Source organism: Narcine bancroftii, chromosome 5, assembly GCF_036971445.1.
Source record: "Narcine bancroftii isolate sNarBan1 chromosome 5, sNarBan1.hap1, whole genome shotgun sequence".
In the NCBI taxonomy this organism is placed as follows: Eukaryota; Metazoa; Chordata; class Chondrichthyes; order Torpediniformes; family Narcinidae; genus Narcine; species Narcine bancroftii.
Genome location: NC_091473.1, coordinates 33,375,240 through 33,396,578, shown reverse-complemented (window position 1 = coordinate 33,396,578; position 21,339 = coordinate 33,375,240).

Here is a 21,339-nt window from a genome sequence, read left to right as displayed (position 1 = left end):
TTATTAAAATAGTTAGTCTAATACGTGATTAGTTTGAGCAATGCAAAAGAGAACCACAGAAGTGAGAATTAATTATTACTCATAATGCAACCTGGGGGGTGAACCAGAAATCATTTACACGATACCATTTTGCAGGCCATTGGTAAGGAAACTGCTATTTATTCAACAATGCTGTTTGGTGGGGATTTTCTTGGTAAGTGTCATTAACTTCACACAAAACTGTTGTTACCTGACTACAGAAATGGTGATAGGTTTCTGGACTCCAGATGAATGGTGGAAATATTGGATTTGTTGGCTGGGGTCAGCTGATCATTTCACTGCTGTGCTTCACTGATGGACTCAAAATGGAAACTAAATAATGAAATTCTCCTGCATTTACAATATGGAATTTGCTCCCAGATCCTGCAATGGGTTCATTCTGGTGTGAGTTCCACAAGCCCTGTATAATTGGAGAGCAGGAGGGATAAAAGCAAAAAATATAATTCTTTTGTTGATAAATTAGTTTATTGTTTTTAAATTTTTTAAGCATTTCAGCTGAGTTATTTAACATAAACACATGTTTAATCAGTTTCATTTCACTTTTGATGAGTATCTGAGTGTCAAAGACATTCAGCGACTTTTAAGTGCCCCATCAACTTTGATAACAGCAAAACTGGAGGGGGATTTGGACATGTTAAAGGCTTTGAGAGGAATTTCAGAAGTGGGACTTATTCTTCACCAAACTGTTCAGATTCCTATAACTGCCAGAGAGTATTCTCACTCCCCTTCCTCAAACTTGCACTCAATAACAACCCTTCCCTACAGCTACAAACTACTGCACATATTCTGGCTTGTATCTTAAAGGAATTCATGCAGAGGTTATACAAGTATTTGGATAGCCAGGAACTCATTAGGCATAAGTAAAAACACGATGCTGGAGAAACTCAGAAGTTCAAACATAGAAAAGATAAAAAAATATATAACCAACGTTTTGGGCCTGAGCCCTTCAAGGTCTGGGCTGATTAGGGATAGCCAACATGGCTTTGTGCGTGGTTGGTCGTGTTTAACTAATCTTATAGAGTTTTTTGAGGAGGTTACCAGAAAAGGCTGTGGATGTTGTCTACATGACTTTAGTAAGGCCTTTCGCATGGTCCCACATGAGAGGTTAGTTAGGAAGTTTCAAATGCTCATCCAGTACCACTCTCTGGCATTTTCCATATAGACAATGTTGAATCCTGTTTACAACCGCACCATGAATACTGAGCATTTGAAACTTCCTAACTAACCTCTCATGTGGGACCATGCGAAAGGCCTTACTAAAGTCATGTAGACAACATCCACAGCCTTTTCTGGTAACCTCCTCAAAAAACTCTATAAGATTAGTTAAACACGACCAACCACGCACAAAGCCATGTTGGCTATCCCTAATCAGCCCAGACCTTGAAGGGCTCAGGCCCAAAACGTTGGTTATATATTTTTTTATCTTTTCTATGTTTGAACTTCTGAGTTTCGCCAGCATCGTGTTTTTACTTATGCCTAATGAGTTCCTGGAGACCTGTGACTAGTGATGGGCCTCAGGAATCGATGCTTGGATTATTGTTGTTTGTCATCTATATCAATGATCTGGATGACAATATGGTAAATTGAATCAGCAGATTTGCAGATGAAACAAAGGTTGGAGGTGGTGTGGACAGCGAGGAAGGCTTTCAAAGCTTGCACATGGATCTGGACCAGCTGTAATAATGGGCTGAGAAATGACAGATGGAATTTAATGCAGATATGTGTGAGGTGTTGCATTTTGGAAGGACAAACCAAGAAAGGACATACATGGTGAACGGTAGGGCACAGTGGAGTGCAGTAGATCAGAGGGATCTGGAAATACAGACACATAATTCCTTGAAAGTGGGATCACAGATAGAGTTGTAAAGAGAGTTTTTGGCATACTGGCCTTCATAAATCAAAGTATTGAGTTCAGGAGTTGGGAGGTTATGATAAAGTTGTACAAGACATTGGTGAGGCCAAATTTGGAGTATTGCGTGCAATTTTGATCACCTAACTATAGGAAAGATATCAATAAGATTGAAAGAGTGCAGAGAAGATTTATTAGGATGTTACCCTGACTTAAGGAACTGAGTTACAGAGAAAAGTTAATACCCTGGAGCATAGAAGAACAAGGGGAGATTTGATAGAGATATTTAAAATTATGAGGGGTATAGACAGAGTAAATGTAGGTAGGCTTTTCCCACTGAGGACAATTGAGATACAAACTAGAGGACATGGGCTAAGGGTTAAAAGGGGAAATGTCTAGGGGGAAATTCTTCATACAGAGTGATGGGAGTGTGAAATGAGATGCCAGCTGAAGTGGCGAATATGTTTAACGTTTAAGAAAAATTTGACCAGATACATGGATGGGAACAGTTTGGAGGGCTATGGATAGGTTTCAGGTCAGTGGGATGGCAGAATAATAGTTTGCCACAGACCAGAAGGGCCAAAGGGCCTGTTTCTATGCAGTAATATTCTATGGTTCTCAAGAGGATCCATGGTATTTTTCAATGCTGTTAAAAGCAAATAAAGCAATTTCTCGACCCATCTTTCCTTAATTTAAGATATATAAAAACAATCCAAACTTTTCTGTTTTCTAATATTAATCTCTCATACAGTATGGTGGCACAGCAGTTAGTGTTGTTCCCTCATAGCAGTAGAGATCTGGGTTGAATCTTGATCTTATTAGTAGTGTCTGCATGTTTTCTCCATGGCTATGAGTGTGTTCTGTTTTCCCCAAAAAATGTACTGGGAGGTTAATTGAAAACTATAGTTGCCTTTCAATGTAGGTTAACAACAAAAAAAAATCAAAGGAAATTAATGTGCATGTGTGAGGGGTACAGGGAACAAAGGATAGGATACAGAACTGCAATGATAGGATACAGAGCTGCAAACTGACATCAACCCAATTATCAGAATAGCTTCCTTTGGGTCATAAAATAACTACGCAATAAATATGTTAAGCACAATTTTCTTGCATAAAACCGTACAGTCTTTGTCTTATTGGTGTATAACCATGTGCAATAGCTAACCACAAAAGATTTAATGGTTTAATTAAATACTTGACATTATCCAAATCAATTCAAATTCAAAAACAGAAAATGGCAGTAATTTCTGGCAGACGGGTTATTAGTCCATAAAATCATGGTTAACTTGCAAAGTTAGGTTAGTAACAACGTTACCCAAATGGGTTCGTACCCCTCTTGGCTTGGCTTCGCAGACGAAGACTTATGGAGGGGTAATGTCCACGTCAGCTGCAGGCTCGTTGGTGACTGACAAGTCCGATGAAGGACAGGCAGGCACAGTTGCAGCGGTTGAAAGGGAAAATTGGTTGGTTGGGGTTGGGTGTTGGGTTTTTCCTCCTTTGTCTTTTGTCAGTGAAGTGGGCTCTGCGGTCTTCTTCAAAGGAGGTTGCTGCCCACCAAAATGTGAGGCACCAAGATGCACGGTTGGAGGCGAGATCAGCCCACTGGCGGTGGTCAATGTGGCAGGCACCAAGAGATTTCTTTAGGCAGTCCTTGTACCTCTTCTTTGATGCACCTCTGTCACAGTGGCCAGTGGAGAGTTCGCCATATAACACAATCTTGGGAAGGTGATAGTCCTCCATTCTGGAGACGTGATCTACCCAGCGCAGTTGGATCTTCAGCAGCGTGGATTCAATGCTGTCGGCCTCTGCCATCTCGAGTACTTCGATGTTAGGGATGAAGTCGATAATAAAGTCTAGTGTCCATTTCCTTTAAGTATGAACAGTGACTGCCACAATCCTTCTCACATCATTTTTTTTTTCTCTGTGGGGTTTTAACTTTTTAATTGCTTTGAGCCTTTCATCTCTAAGGCCCAATCCAGGATTTTAAAGGAAATCTTTGATATTTGTTCACTTTAAAACACCTGATATTGAGACATCTGATGTTAACTTTATTGTTATTAATTCCATGATCTTGCACAGTCTTACTTTTTAATCCTATGAAAGACCATCAGTTGTTAACCTTAACTGACCTACCTCTTTTTAAAAAAAAACATAATAGACTTTTACATATTTGTTACCCTACCTCAGTCACACAATTTTCAGTTCTCTCCCTACAGAATTGGTACAGAATTGATCAGCAAAAAATAATTTCTCTTCTGAGAACAATTTACTCTCGACTGGATCAATCACAAGGACTCTCACTGTCTGACCTGGCTCTCTTTGTTTTGACCTTCTTTGGAAATTAGTCAGATTCTCCTTTCATGTCCATATTGCTTAATTGCTCAAAGTTGGCATGCTGTCCTTAATTTCAGTCTGAACATGAAAGTTAGCTTTAAGCCACACCAAGAATTTTGTTCTCTCTACATTACTCTTTACCAGTACCAAACAGCTGGTGGTCACCACTGCCACAGGGTCCATATGTAAGGGCACTTGGCTTTATGTTACACAGTACTGATTTGACATGGCGATTCAGAATAGGTGTTTTTTGCAATATGAATGCAATTGATCACACACAAGACATAAAATCAAGGTTGGCATTAAATATCCTTTGTTTCTGTACATTTGTGCAGTGACAAAAACCTTGTTCAAATTCTTGATTGTAGTTATGCTCTTATTTATATCTTGAACACCAATGTCAATTTCCCTAAAGCTCTCTAATGAATACATTTTCTTTGGATACAATGCTGAACTTGAGAGAAAAAACTTGACATTTTTGTATCCTTTATTTTTAAAAAAATCATGTCTGTCTGCTTTAAGATTTGAGAATATTGTGAAGTCTTTATTGTCAACATATCAAAGGAAATAAAGCCACTGATCTCCCATTTAGATCAGGATAAGTATAGGTAGCTCTCTCTTCCACCGGTAAAACAGGTTAAGTTTTTCAGAGCAGCACAACCCAAAACCCTGAAAAGTTCATTAAGACTAGGTAACCATCATAAATAAAGTATTTTTTCTTTTTCAATCTTTTTATTGGTTTTTAAGAAAAAAAATATTAATCAGAGACTTAGATACAAATGATATAAAGTTCAAATAGAAGTAAATTAAAATTGGAGATAATAAACAATGGTAAGCGATGCATATAATCCATATAATATAGGAGAGGCCATTTGCAGTGACCTCCTGCCTGCCAAGCCAGAGAGTAGCCAAGTGGTGATCACTATGCTGAGAAAGGAGAGGCAATGTATATGCTTGCACCTTTCCTGGGTATACAGGGCATCAGGCCTAGACCTCACCCACCCCCAATATTCTAAATACAAACATGTCAAATAATCAGACATAAGATGGTATGAGAACGTGTCAAAAGATGGATTGAACTGAATTGTTAATTTTCACATTTACCAAAGTATATAAAAAGTTTCGTTTTGTACATTATCTAGACAAGTCAACTCATACAGCAAGTAGTACAATAAAGACAAATAATTAAGTCAAATAATGCTGGGTGCAGAGAAATGTACAAAAATATAATAAAGGGTACAGAGAAAAATACATAACAGGCAAGAACATTTTTTTTTTCACCCTTGTGTGAGATCTATTCAAGCATCTGATAACAGCAAGAAAGAAACTGTCCATTAATTTAGTGGTTTGTGTTTTCAAGCACATGTAGCTTCTTCCTGCTGGAAGGAGAAGAGAAGAGGACATGACCAGGTTGGGATGAGTCCTTTAATGTATACTCAGTCTCTCCTGAGACAACAGGAGGTATACATTGAGTCAATGGATGGAATGTTGATCTGCATGTAAATGTCATAAAATAACATAAACCATGATATAATATATAATAGTCTCCACTGGCTTCAAGAAGTCCACCTTTATAGCAGTACCAAAGAAAAGCATAAAAGTGGCCTAAATGTTTACCAACTGATTGCCCTGAACTGCTTTGAAAGAGTGATCATGGCTCACGTTAACTCTAGCCTACCAGCCAAGCTTGATCCACTTCAATTTGCCTATCAGCAAAACAGATAATATTTCCAAGGCTCTCCAATCCACCTATGTTTCTTTTATTGTAATAAAAAACTTGAGTTTTTTTTTAAACAACTACTTTATTTGCTTAAGAACACAAGATAGTGTGAAGGCATCCATCTTGAATCCATCCAACGCTGACTACTTAGTCTTCAACTTGAGTGGTCTGGAGTGTCACTAGTACTCTGTCACTACATCCCCTTACTTTGAGATGTTTAATCTAACAACATGACACACTAATACAGTATTTATTACAATTTACAGTTCAACACAAACATAAACACAAACATCAGCAGCACAAACTTTTTAAGTGTGCAGTTCCTTTTCTTAGCGATTCAGTCTGTGAATAATGCATGTGGATCTTCTTTACACAGGTGCTTGTGTCAGCTCTACTAGTCTAATACTGTCTAACACTCGTGGTGTTTCCTCTGTTGCTGTGCAGGCTGGATCTTCTACATTTTTTTGTTCCTACAGGCCCTTTTGATTCTTCCTCCGTATTTGAACATCCTCTATTCTGACAGGGTAGGATCCTGGATTTACTTCCTCCAAAACAGTAGCCTTTTTTCCCCAAGTGTTGGAATCTCTGAGTCTCACTGTGTCATATTGTGCCAGTAGCCCTAAGCTTCTTGCTGACTTGTCATAGTTTGCTTTTTGTCTCCATTGCAGACACTTTTGTTTCTGTTCGACATCTTTGTCATCTCTGTTCTTGTTTGGGTCTGTGGAGCAGGGAAGTGTAGTGCATAGTCTATGTCCCATCAGAAGCTCAGTGGGTGACATGCCATGCTCAAGTGGTGAGGCTCAGTAAAGCTAGATAAGAATCTGAGCCACTGTCTACTGATTTTTTTGAGCAACTGTTTAACTATGTAAACTCCTTTCTCTGCTTTACCGTTTGGTTCTGAATGCAAAGTACTTGTTGAAAATCATACTTTTCTGCAAAGTTCTGGAATTCTCTACAACTGTAGCATGGTCTATTGCCACTGAAGACAATTTGAGGAATTCCATGTCTTGCAAATATCGATCTCATACATTTGATCACACAAGCAGCAGACATGTTGGGAAGCGGTGACATATCTGGATAGTTCAATAGATAGTCAGTAACCAGCAACTAATTATTTCCATCCATGTGGAAAAGATCAGTCCCAACTTTCTGCCATGGTTCTGCTGGTACATCAGTTATTATCATGGGTTCCTTTGCCTGCTTTGAGTGATGTTCAAACAGGTCTCACAGCTTGAACCCATTCTGTCAATGTCAGTATTTATCTCTGGCCAATAAACAGCAATTATGGCACTTCTCTTGTATTTTTCAATTCCAAGATGCCCCTCTTGCACCCTTTTCAGTATCTCTTGTCGCAGTGATTGAGAAATTCTAATTCTGCTCTTCTGAATAGAAGCCCAGTGAAAACTCAGCTCAGCTTTGATGCTGTAGTATGGCTGACTTTCACCTCTAGGCCATCCTTCATTCAGATTCTTGATGACCTTCCGTAGAACTGTGTCCTTTTTCTGTTTCAGCTACCACCTGCTTGGATTTCATGTTAGATGTGGAAAGAGATTCAGTGATCAGGAACGCATGGAAAGTCACATCTGTCTCTCTGTGGAACACTCATTTTGTGCTTCACTCTGTTGTTACCCTGGATAATGCATCAGCTATCATGATAGGGTTTCCTTGGTGCGTACACCCTTTTGACTAAGCTTAAGTTTTTAGATGCCTTGTCACCAAGTAGTGATTCATGTCCATCTGGGACTACTGCGAACCTGAGGTGTTACTCTTTATCTTTAACTTTCACCTTGTGTTAACATGTACCTTTCATGTTGCTGCTCTATCCATTGTAGGCTTTGAACTGTACAGGATTTGCATAGGTGTATAGCTTTATCTTCATTGGCCTGATTTTTGTTCTCACAAATCAAATTGGCCTTTGCCCCTATGTCCTGCTTGAAAGGAATATTTATTCAATTTGTATGTAATGACTCAGTCCATTTATCCTGCTCAAAGAGTGCATCACTGAGAGCAAGCAGTTTATAGTGTGTACAGTTTCACTTCTGTTTTGTTTCCCTTCAGAAAAACATTGCGTTGCATAATGATTCTGCCCTTTCCACTTATAACAGACTTTTCCATTGGCTGGGCATTGTTTTGGTGTGTATTGACTGCCACATCATTTGCAATTGAATGTCTCTTCATCTTTTTGCTGTTTCCTTTATCTTGTTTATTGTTTGTGTGTGAACACACACTGTAGCTTTGACTATGCCTTCATTTTCATTGGCTGTTGCTCTGTCACCAAACTTTTTCACATGCTGCAGAGCTAATTCACTGGCATGGCATATCTTCATAGTTCCAGCTAAGGTAACCTCTGTCTCTCACAGCAATCTCTCTCTCGCTTTCTTATCAATAATCCCGAACACAATTTGATCACATTGAATCTTTAGCTATCCAAAGTTTTTCTTTCATTTAATTTCAAATCTATATTTTTTAAGTATTAAAGCTCTCTCTGTAGCTGTGTGCACAAGCAAAACTTGTATCTCATGAATGTTTCATTTTTCTTTGGTGAAGGGTGTTCATCAAACATGTCAATAACCTGTTGAACTTACCCTGGTCAGCTGTCTCAGCAAAACCAAATGTGTTGAAAACCTCTAGTGCTTGCTGTCCTGCCACAATAAGAGGTAGTGCAATCTTCTGTGCATCAGGTTTACTATCAAGTCTAATGGCTTGCAGGAACAGCATGAATCTTTGTTTGAACAACCTCCACTCATGCTCGATGTTCTCAGTCCAATTCTTAGCATCAGGACCATCACACTTTCCAGTTTCTGCAGATAACAATTAATGCACAATCCTGGTACTATGTGACATTTCTTTTATTGGAATAAAGAAACTTGGGTTATTTTAAAATAATGATACTTTATTAGTTAAAGTACACAAGACCATGTGGAGGCATCCATCTTGAATCTAACCCAAGTTGCCAACCTAGTCTCTGACTCCATCTAGTGATCAGGAGTGTCATTAGTCAGAGGCGGGAAACAGGTCTGAATATAGTAATTGATGAGCAAGTATGGGCAGACTTGTATAGGGATTGTATGAGTAATACCATTAATGTAAGATATAGATTAGTTCAATACAATTTTTGCATCTGTTATATCTTATACCACAGAAATTGAATAGAGTGAAATCAGATTTATTGGATCAATAAGGTGAAGATGTAGGAAGTTTTTTTGCATTCTTCTTGGCCTTGTCCTAATGTAAGGCCCTTTTGGGCAGATTTACAAAAAATGTTTGGAACAAGTTACAGGAGCTGTTTTCCTGCAAAGTCCATGCAATATTTTCTAATAAAAACAAGGTATAAAACCTAAATTAAAATTATTAATATACCAATTGAAATTTGTTAAATTAGTATTGGGGGGTGGCAAAGAAATGTATGCAGTTACTTGGAAATCTGATACATCTTTAGGTATGCCAAGATGGCATGCAGAAATTCAAAGTTGTATCCCTTTGGAAAAAAATTCATATGACTTGATAAACAGTGGAAGCACTGGTCAACATTTTCTAAAGTTCCATAGATTCGGGGGAGGTCGCTGAGGATTGGAGAGTGGCTGATGTGGTGCCAATTTTTAAGAAGGGAGGGAGGGAGAAAACGGGAAATTATAGACCGGTCAGCCTGACGTCGGTGGTGGGGAAGATATTGGAGTCTATCATAAAAGGAGTAATAGCAGAACACTTAGGCAGAAATAATAGTATAAGGGCTAGTCAGCATGGATTCCTTAAGGGTAAGTCATGCTTGACTAACCTTCTGGAATTTTTCGAGGATGTGACAAAGAGGGTGGACTTGGGAGAGCCAGTGTATGTGGTGTATTTGGACTTCCAGAAGGCCTTTGATAAGGTACCGCACGGGAGACTAGTGGGCAAGATCAGGGAGCATGGTATTGGAGGTAAGGTGCTGACATGGATAGGAAATTGGTTAAGAAATAGGAAACAAAGGATTGGGGTAAGCGGGTCTTTTTCAGGATGGCAGGATGTGACGAGTGGAGTGCTGCTGGGATTGGTATTGGGTCCTCAGTTGTTTGTAATTTATGTAAATGATTTGGATGAGGGGATTATTAATAACTTGAGCAAATTTGCAGATGACACGAAACTGGGTGGCGGTGTGGGGTGTGAGGAGGATGTCAGAAAAATGCAGAGGGACTTGGACAGGTTGGGGGAGTGGGCTGCTGAATGGAAGATGACGTTCAATGTAAGCAAATGTGAGATTATCCATTTTGGGGGCAATAATAGGAAAGCTGAGTATTATTTAAATGGAGACAAGCTAGGGAGTGGGGAGGAGCAAATGGATCTGGGAGTATTTATTCACCGGTCACTGAAGACTAGCATGCAGGTTCAGAAAGCTGTGAAGAAGGCTAATGGCATGTTGGCTTTCATAAAGAGGGGATTGGAGTATAGGAACAGAGATGCCCTTCTGCAGTTGTACAGGGCCCTGGTGAGACCCCACCTGGAGTATTGTGTCCAGTTCTGGTCTCCAATTTTGAGGAAGGACATAATAGCTATAGAGGGTGTGCAGCGCAGATTTACAAGGTTAGTTCCAGGGATGGCGGGGTTGACATATGCTGAAAGGCTAGAAAAACTGGACTTGTATCCGATGGAGTTTAGAAGGATGAGGGGGGACATGATTGAGGTATACAAAATTATCAGGGGGATAGACAGGGTGAAGTCGGATTACTTGTTCCCAATGATGGGGGAGACGAGGACTAGAGGGCATAGTTTAAGAATACAGGGTAGGCCCTTTAGGACGGAGATGAGAAAACATTTTTTACCCAGAGAAGTGTGAATCTGTGGAATGCTCTGCCACAGAGGGTGGTAGAGGCAGATTCACTGATTATGTTCAAAAGAGAGTTAGATAAGACTCTAGTGGGCAAAGGAGTTGAGGGTTATGGGGATAAGGCTGGAAATGGGTACTGATGGTAGTGATCAGCCATGATCTGTAAAATGGCGGTGCTGGCTCGACGGGCCGAGGGGCCTACTCCAGCTCCTATTGTCTAATTTGCCATGTTTTTGCAAATTTGGTGCCTGTATGCCAAAATATTTGGATTTAATTTGTAATAATGTCCTCTCTATGCCTCTAGACCTGAATACAATTCTCTTCTGAATTTTATTGAAGAATTTTTATATATCTGTGTTAGACGACATGTTCATGCAATCCTATTTTTTTTTCTTTGTTTACTTAGCTATATTATGTCTTGTATGTTAATTGTTTTGAGAGAGGGGGCTTGGGAAGGGTGGGGATTTGGGTTACGGATGAATACCATCATGTATGTAGCCTTAATATTTTTTTTTAAGAACTTGTATAATATCGATTTTGATTACTACATGTATGGAAAATTTTTAAATAAAACATTTTAAAAAATGTCATTAGCACTCTATTACTGCACCAAGAACACCTGGACTCCAAGACACATACAGTGAATGTTAGATGACTGTTCATAGACTGCAGCTCTGCCTCAAAAAAGTCAGGATCTACCTCTTGGCATCCCCTCTGCCACCAGATCCTTGACTTCCTGTTTAACATGCTGCAACTGGTGAAGATTGGTAACAACATCTTCTCCATGATCATTCTCTACACCGGCACTCCTCAAGGATGAATACTCATTCCCTACTATACTTCCTATGCTCCTATAACAGTAGTGCCAACTCCATCTTTAAATTTGCTGACAACATCACAGTAGTGGGAGGGGTATCGAATGTACAATGTGGGAGTGCAGGAAAGACACTGAAAATCTATTGGCTAAGTACCAAGGCATTAACCTCTCTATCAATGTCATTAAGATGAAGGAGTTAATTATTGACTTCAGGATAGGGGGCAGAGTTAAAATGGTAGATAGCTTCAAATTCTAAGGAATAAGTATTTCCAATTACCTGATCTGGGACAAGCATGTTGATATGACGATCAAGAGAGTGAATTAATGCCTCTACTTTCCAAGAAGACTCAGGAAATTTGGCATGTTTCCTCCCCCCACACACCACCACCTCTGTCGCTCAACAATTTCTACAGATGTCATTGTTAGCATATTAACTAGATGCACCACAGCAAGATATGGGAACTGCTCCTTGCAAGATCAGAAGGAACTACAAAAGGTAATGAATGCAACACAGCATTACAAAAATTTCCCTTCTACCACTGGTGAGGGGAGGCAGCCAACCTACTGAAATGCCCATGATGCCCTGGGCACGCTTTCTTTTCCCTCCTCCCAGTGTGGAGAAAGCTTATCAAAACATATACCAATAGGCTTTAAGACTGTTTCTTCCCAGCAACCATGAGGCTCTAGTTAGAACCACAGAACAATGCTCTCACACTCTAATGCTAATTAATCTTCCTTTTCATTGTAATCTCCTAAACACAGTGATTTGTCCTTTTATACACACTGTGATTTTAGAGATAATTTGTTGCTCTGTTCACAGAATAACCCTTCTCAATGTTCTAAGCATTTTGTGATTAAATAAACTGAAACATAAACATTATTTAAACTAGTCTATGCTATAAAATAGCATAAAACATTGCACAACCTGTGTATTCATGCAGCATTAAGCCAATATTATATGGATGTCATTCACTCATCTGTATTTCATCTGACAGTGTACACCACTCCAGCAATCACTTCTGATCTCAGCCCTGACATTTCTTTGCAAAATGCCTTTTAATTTTAAACTTACTCCCAATTTAGCTCCAGATTATTTTGAACATAACCCACCCCAGTGTTCACACAGAAGACTATGTCCCTGTGTGCAACTATCTGCAAATTGCTATAAAGTTTAGCTTGATCTTTCCCTATTTTATAATACTAAAATCGTATACATGACCACCTGTTTGACACGGTCCCTCTTTTGATTTATCATATTGATCCTTATTGCCTGCTTCAAGTGTAGGAGCTGTTCAGTGTAGAAATGTTTGATGTTTCACCATTACCACAACACAATACTTAGATGGGGAGGAATCTGAGTGTATCCACATTCTGCAACATTGGTGAATGGATTTTAACTCCTGTGATGTTCTGATGTTTACCATTTCAAAGGGACAGATCCAGCCATATTGACACTATATTCATTTCTTATGCATTGATGGAAATCTTTGTTAACAGATGGGAATTTTTTTTTGTGGCTATGTGCAGGTTCTTCGGGATTTAGGCTTGGCTCAAAGTCTGTTTTAACGTTTACTTTGGTTCCTGTGACATTCCAGAAATGAAATTATGGATCTCTTTTGTACCTGTTGGTTTCTCATGAGAATTTGCTGAAGGCTTATGGCTACAACAGCAGACTTGTGATGAAAGGCCAGCAATATACAACATCACCCAAAAACAGCATGAGTTCTTGCTCATTGCTTCATTGATTGAAGGATGCATATAGATTCCAACCATACTGTACATGGACCCTTTCAGCAGCAGTTTGCTTCATGTCAGTTACTTTGATGTAATATTTTCTTTGGCTTGGTTTCGCGGACGAAGATTTATGGAGGGGGTAAATGTCCACGTTAGCTGCAGGCTCGTTTGTGGCTGACAAGTCCGATGCGGGACAGGCAAACACAGTTGCAGGGGAAAATTGGTTGGTTGGGGTTGGGTGTTGGGTTTTTCCTCCTTTGCCTTTTGTCAGTGAGGTAGGCTCTGCGGTCTTCTTCAAAGGAGGTTGCTGCCCGCCAAACTGTGAGGCGCCAAGATGCACGGTTTGAGGCGAGATCAGCCCACTGGCGGTGGTCAATGTGACAGGCACCAAGAGATTTCTTTATGCAGTCCTTGTACCTTTTCTTTGGTGCACCTCTGTCACGGTGGCCAGTGGAGAGCTCGCCATATATCTTGGGAAGGCGATGGTCCTCCATTCTGGAGACGTGACCCACCCAGCGCAGCTGGATCTTCAGCAGCGTGGGCTCGATGCTGTCGGCCTCTGCCATCTTGAGTACTTCGACGTTAGGGATGAAAGCGCTCCAATGAATGTTGAGGATGGAGCAGAGACAACGCTGGTGGAAGCGTTCTAGGAGCCGTAGGTGATGCCGGTAGAGGACCCATGATTCGGAGCCGAACAGGAGTGTGGGTATGACAACGGCTCTGTATACGCTTATCTTTGTGAGGTTTTTCAGTTGGTTGTTTTTCCAGACTCTTTTGTGTAGTCTTCCAAAGGCCTATTTGCCTTGGCGAGTCTGTTGTCTATCTCGCTGTCGATCCTTGCATCTGTAATATATGTAATATATATCCATACTAATTACTGTCTGTGGTGTGCTGTTAGACAGAATCAGACACACACAAGGTAAAGACCGAACAACAGGCTTTAATCCTCAAAAACCTCCACAGAGCCAGGCTGGGTGTGGCTGCAGCAACTCAGTGTGAGGCCTCGGGAGGCCGGCACAGGCTTGTATCCCGGAGGGTGATTGACACCCGACCGGGTGGGGCTTCATCCATTCAGGCCGACTGATTGGCAGCCGACCAAGTGTTGTCCTGTTCCCTTACACTCCAGCAGGTACAGAGGTTGCCCCCTGCAGTAGGCCGGTGGTGGACCACCACACTGTCTACCAAGCCTATCCATACTACATGGATAATTTATGCATTATATGAAGTGTGATGACATAGTGGTGGACACACTAAAACACTATGCTAAAGCATTTAAAAGCTAAAAAGCACATCCTATAGATGTTGCATGACCTGCTGAGTTCCTCCAGCACCTTTGTGCATTGCACTAGAAACCCAGCATCTGCAGACTTTTCTGTTTAACTTCATAAAGCTGAGCACCACCTTTTCTTCTGCTGCTCCCTCTCACATTCTTTAGATCAATTTACCTCATAGGTTTGCTGCAGTTATGGCTGAGAGCAAAGAGTTGTCAAATTTGAAAAAAAGTTCTGGAAGTTGTACATGCTTAAACCTCATTTTATCTTTGCTGCTTATGAAGGAAAACAAAGACCAAAGTGTCTTTGTTCCTCACTCAGCATGTGTACTCTCATGTTATCATCAGTCAAAATTCCCCAGTGTTGCTATAATATTTTGATAGGCAGTCTTTGTTTCCTCATGTCATTAATTTCACCTTTAAACTGTGTTAAAGTATAATTCTGAGTTTACTTGTATTCACTGTCATACATCTATCACTCATTATCCCCTATGTTCCAAATTGAGAATTGCCCATTATTTCTATAAAGTAATTGCAGGTATCCTTGGATTGACGTTCTTTGCATATAGGAACATAGGAAGTAGGAACAGAAGTAGGCCAAAAATGGCCCATCGAGCCTGCTCCGCCATTGAATACGATCATGGCGGATCTAATTTATGACCTAACTCCACCTACCTGCCTTCTCCCCGTATCCCCTAATTCCTCTATCATGTAAAAAAATTATCTAACCGAATTTTAAATGTTTAATGAAGCAGCCTCAATCACTTCCCTAGTTAGAGAATTCCAAGCATATGATCCAAAAAGGGAGGAATACTGGAAGTTTATGTAACCAGAAAGAAAGTTGATGCCAAGAAAGTTCATGAGATGAATTGATATTCAGATTCGCATTTAGTTAATGGCATCAAATAGGTTTCCATCCATTCAAATAAAGAAAATAGATCAAGTAAGTGTAAGATGGTCTCATCCTGAAATGTAGTCCCAAGACACAAACCAAAGGTATATTTTATGATTTTGAATCATCCAAGAGATTCTAACATTATTGCGGTAATTCTGAAATTGAAACTTTCTCACACAATGCACCATTTTGTAAGTGTATTGAGTTTGCAGCATTGTGGGTGTTCCAAATGATGTACTTGGCCCCTTGTTGCTAGCACTCTCTGAGATTTTTCCACATCGGGTCAATGGATGAAGTAGTCTCTTGATTCCTGAATACAATGTAGTGATTTTAGAGTCTAGTACACTGCCTGCAATTTGGCCATGTGGTTGATGTGGAAATGGGGAAAAGACCAGTGTATTTTCAACTGCTGAATGCTGTATTTAAATTTTAAGCATTCATATCTGAATGCTTTGGGGTACTTAGAAACTTCCATTATGTTGCCTCATAAGCCAGATGACTGCCTCTGAGCTCATCCTTTCCCTCTGCCCATTATACTAAAAATGTATGGCTTTTTTGAAAATCATAAATCGCCTTCCCAAGATCATGTTCTATGGCCCACTGGCCACCGAGACAGAGGTGCACCAAAGAGGTACAAGGACTGCTTAAAGAAATCTCTTGGTGCTTGCCACATTGACCACCGCCAGTGGGCTGATCTCGCCTCCAACCGTGCATCTTGGCGCCTCACAGTTCGGCGGGCAGCAACCTCCTTTGAAGAAGACCGCAGAGCCCACCTCACTGACAAAAGACAAAGGAGGAAACACCCAACCCCAACCCACCAATTTTCCCTTGCAACCGCTGCAAGCGTGCCTGCCTGTCCTGCATCGGACTTGTCAGTCACCAACGAGCCTTCAGCAGACGTGGACATACCCCTCCATAAATCTTTATCCGCGAAGCCAAGCCAAAGAAAAGAAATAAATCATACCTAGAATAACAACCTATAAACCCAGTTGTAGTAGCATTTTTGCCATTTTGCTGATGAAAATTGCCTCAAATCAGTAGCCTTCTCGTCTTTTTTGATTAGTATTGGTACAAAACTTTAAATGAACCTGTTTGTATTCTCTGAAATGAGTTTGAAAAATGTGATTACAAAAGTGTGGGCTGGTGCCACTGAGTTTCTATGTGATAACCTCATTCTTTTGTTCTGTTGACTGCTAAGCTGGCTTTTGAGTCTAATTTCTAATAGCACTCTCTACACTGTTAGTTGAAAAGGATAATTCAGAAATAAAATTTTATTGCCTAATAAAAAAAAACTCAGTCAAGGTTCCTCCGAGAAATATAATAAATTCATCTTTTCTCTTTTTCTATCATTATATGAGTATCACTTCGGTGTGAGTGTCTGATGCTTCTATTGGGATGTTTCTTTGGATGTGATAGCATCAGAATAAAGTAATATTGATGAATTGTCAAAATATCCCAAGAATTCCGTCAAAAATTAATCAACTGACAGACAGAAATGACGTTGATACAAAACTTAATTGCTGCTAATGCTGGGAATATCGTGCAGGCCCAAGTAAATTTGATATAGATCTGGAACCTTGGAATAGCCAAAGAATTTGTTGCTCTACTCAGATTTGTAGAGATTTTAATTATCCATTTATATATGATTATTAAAAGTTCAGGCATAAAATGCTTCAAGAGACTGTCATAATTAAATAAATGCAGACCCAGATACTTTAACAGATAATTTTAATGAGGACAGACACAGAAAATTTTTTTAAAAAGAAGTCATTGCACATTGCTTTCAATGGGAATGAAAGGAAGATATAAATAATCTAACGTAATATATCATTCTTTGGTACTGTCCCCTGGGCATTTCTCCTATTTGAATTGTAATAGAATTTTCAAAACCATTTTCTAACTTTGGCACCAATTTTATACCTTTATGCATAATTTAACAAGACCTCGTATAGTGTCGCTGAGATGTATTCTGTTGGTTACAGTTTTCTTTGCATGTGTCTGCAAGCCTGACTTTATTATTGTTTGCCAAAATAAAGAAATGACAATATTGCCTCTTATCATTTGATCACCTCTTCGCTACTTTCTTTTCTTCCTCCCCCAGCCAGTATTCACCTTTCATCTGCCAGCCTCTGCTCCTCCTCTCCCTACCCTTTGATTTGGGTGTCCACCTGGATCTTGCTATTCCAGATGAAGGGTTTTGTCCCGAAATGTCGACAGTCCATTGTTTAACATGGATGCTGACTGACCCATTGAGTTTCGGTTTTATGATTAAATATTTAATATTCTGTGAACTTTGTGGTATAGAACTGGGGACAAAATGTATTTTAAAAGCTGTCTACAGGTTCACTTAGAAGCAGTGCCCTATAGTTCTGTTCTTACAGATTAATTCCACCTGAATCCAAACTTCAAGAAGTCCAAATTACAATGATTTTTTAATTCACTTATTCCAAATTCAGTTCATTGACCCTATTCTTATTAATTCTGTCTCAGTTCCCTTATGCAGATTATTACAATGTCTAAAATATACTACATTCAACAAGTCCAATTTGAAATGGATCCAGATGAAGATTCCAATAGCCATTGTCTGATTATATTCAACACGAGAATGTCCCTGTTATTAGGTTTTCCCTGAGTTACATCAGTAGGCCACAACTTTCAGGCAGAAGGTACAGAAGTCTGAAGTCCAGTGCCTCTAGATTCAAGAGGGTTTTCTCCAACAGCTATCAAAATCTTGAACCTCTCCGAGCTACCCTAATCATAAATTACTCTGGAATCACCTAAATGTCTGTTTGAATTATTGAAACATCACTTTTTGTATTAATTGTAACTATAAATATTCATTTATCTATCCTTTTGTGGTGAAATGCTGTTACTTGGTTACTAGAACTGTATATGTGTTTGGTTCATATATATGGCTGGCCTCCCTTCCCTTGGTGACTCCACCCCTGGAATTTTAATAAAGCCAAGTCCCTCCCTCATTAAGGATCCTGGGATCAGGTCAGAACAGGAGCATAGTCCAGGTCCTATGGTATTAAAATCTGTCGTCCTGCAACTCCAGTCTTTTGGTACTATTGATAGAATTTTGTAATGGACAAGCTGCTAAAGCCAGACAAACTAGATGTAGATCCGCAAACCCCCGACGCCCCAGACCAATTCGAGCTCTGGCTTATTTGTTTCAACTAGTTCTTGCACGCCAGTGCTCAAGTCTTGAGTACCAACGACGACAAACTACGCTTGCTGCGATCGAGGGTTGGCCATCGGGTTTACCCCTTCATGAGAGGCTGCACGAGATTCGACGAGGCCATAAATAAACTCCGAAGCAGGTACAGCCTCAAGATTAACATGGTCTACTCCAGGCACCTCCTCACTATGTGCAAACGATGCCCCGCGAGCCCCTCGAAGCGTACATTCAGGCTCAGCGTGAACTTGGGAGGGCCTGAAGGAATAAACACCTAACCGCAGAATGTATATAGATGAGATCATCTGGGATGCCTGCGTAGCGGGCATCCACTCAGACTATAATCTGACAGTGGCTACTCGAGCTCAATGAACCAACCTTGGAAAAGCCTGTCGAGGTTGCCAAAATGTTATGGATGTAGCCTTCCATGACACTGACTCCTTCACATCCGACAACACGGATCATGGGGATCGTGGGTGCCGCCATCTTGGGACACGGGGTCCCACTCCAGGGCTGCGCAGAGGTGTCCTGACTTTACTGCTGCCACTGCTGACCCCCTCAGAATGCTACGACTGTGGCCAACCAAAGCGCCCCCGGAAGCATTGCCCAGCCAAAGACGTGGTTTGCTCAGGGTGCAGGAAGAAAGGCCACTATGCTAAAATGTGCAAGTCCAGACTTTACCTCCAGAGCAGTGCTGTGTGGGGGCAGCCATCTTGGCTGACGTTACTTCTGCCATCACTTCAATGAATGAGGTGATACCCCACTATATATTGTGATGCATGATCAATTACACAAAAACTGAATTTACCAAAACTGAAGGCTTTTATTTGCAAGAGATGGACAGCATACCTGTGTTGGTTGCTCACACTGACCCGGACTTGAACTGGAGGCCGGCTTGTGGCCTTTATGGGGAAGAAAGGGGAGGAATCATGAGCCAGCCAGTGAGAGCAGGGTCAACCAGGAAAGGTCATGATATTTATATTTGACAAATATGTACAATAGTGATTTCACCACATTCACACCCTCTTTTAAAAGAAAGTCCCAGGGTGTGTGGTGTGGTCAGCCGCCCCTCATACGTTCAGTCTGTCCGGCAGTCATCTTTGGCACTGTGACCGGTGAGTCCCCGTCCGGGGGTCCGTAGTGGACTCCGTCAGTTTCAGCTGATCCATCCCGGTTGGCCTAGCAGGGGTACTTGGCTGGACCCGAGGTGATGGGCATGTCAATTGTCAGATAGGCAGGAGCGGTGAGGATTGCAAAGGTGGCCCCTGGAGAGCTGGGGGGGGCGTACCTGTCGGCTGGTTGGGGTGGGGGGGGTGGGGGGGGAGAGAAGGTCCAGATGCTCCCACGTGTGCCAGGTCCCGGATGGATATGGGTCCTTGTGTCCGTCCGGGAATGCCATTTAGTCATATTGTGGATTCGCATTGAGCAGCTGGACCCTCTCAATCACAAGGTCGGTCTTGTATGTCTTCACGTGCCTGCGGCATAGGACCGGCCCAGGGAACGTCAGCTAGGTAGGTAAGGTTGTTCCCAACACCGATCTCCTGGGGAATGTAAACAGTCTTTGATGAGGTATCTCAGTGGCCGTACACAGGGGGCGGACCAGATAGCGTGGAGCGCCTCTGGGAGAACCTCTTGCCATTTGGGGGCAAGAAGGCTCTTGGATTTTAAGGCCAGTAATACTGCCTTCAGACCATGCCAGTCCCTTTGGGTTATAGCTGGTGGTCCATCTAGAGCCACTGCCCTTGGACAGCAAATATTGATGCAGCTCGTCGCTCATGAAGGACGAACCCCTATCACTGTGGACATAGCAGGAGTATCCAAAAATGGTGAACAGATTATTCAGAGTCTTTACAGTCACGTCCGGGCAGGAGATTGCAAAGGGGAACCGTGAGTACTCGTTGATGTTGATGAAGAACACATTGTGGTTCATGGAGGGCAGGGGTCTTTTGAAGTCCAAACTTAGACATTCAAAGGGGCGAATGGCCTTCGTCAGATGTGACCGGTCAGGCTGGTAGAAGCATGGTTTACACTCTGTGCAGACGCGGCAATTTCTGATCAGTGTCCTGATGCCCTCAATGGATTAGGGAATATTACAGGCCGTTATGAAGTGAAAAAAAAAAACAGGTGATCCCAGGGTGGCAGAGGTCATCGTGCAGTACCTGCAGGCGATTCATTTGCACACTGGCGCAAGTCTCCCGAGCCAGGGCATCTGAGGGCTCATTGTGCTTTTCAGGCCTATACAGTATTTCATAAATGTAGGCAGGGAATTCAACTCTCCACCTCAGAATTTTATCATTTTTGATTTTACCCCACTGCTGATTGTTAAACATAAGGCAACTGCCGATTGGTCAGTCAGCAGGGTAAAATGCTTACCCACAAGATAATGGCTCCAGTGCCGTGCTGCTTCACCGATAGTCTGGGCCTCTTTCTCGATGGAGGAGTGCCAGAACTTGGGGAGTGTGCAAAAAAAACACCACGGGCCTATCCACCTGGTTGTGTGGCCCCCAGGGAAAAGTCCACATCGCTCTCCACCTGAACAGGATGGATTTGTCCACTAAGTGCATCGTGGCCTTTGCAATGTCAGCTTTTATCCGGTCGAATGCTTCGCAGGTTCTGCCAACAGGGGTAAAACGGTGGCCCTGATGAGGGGTCGGGCCTTCTCCGCATAGCTGGGGACCCACTGAGTGTAATAAGAGAAGAAA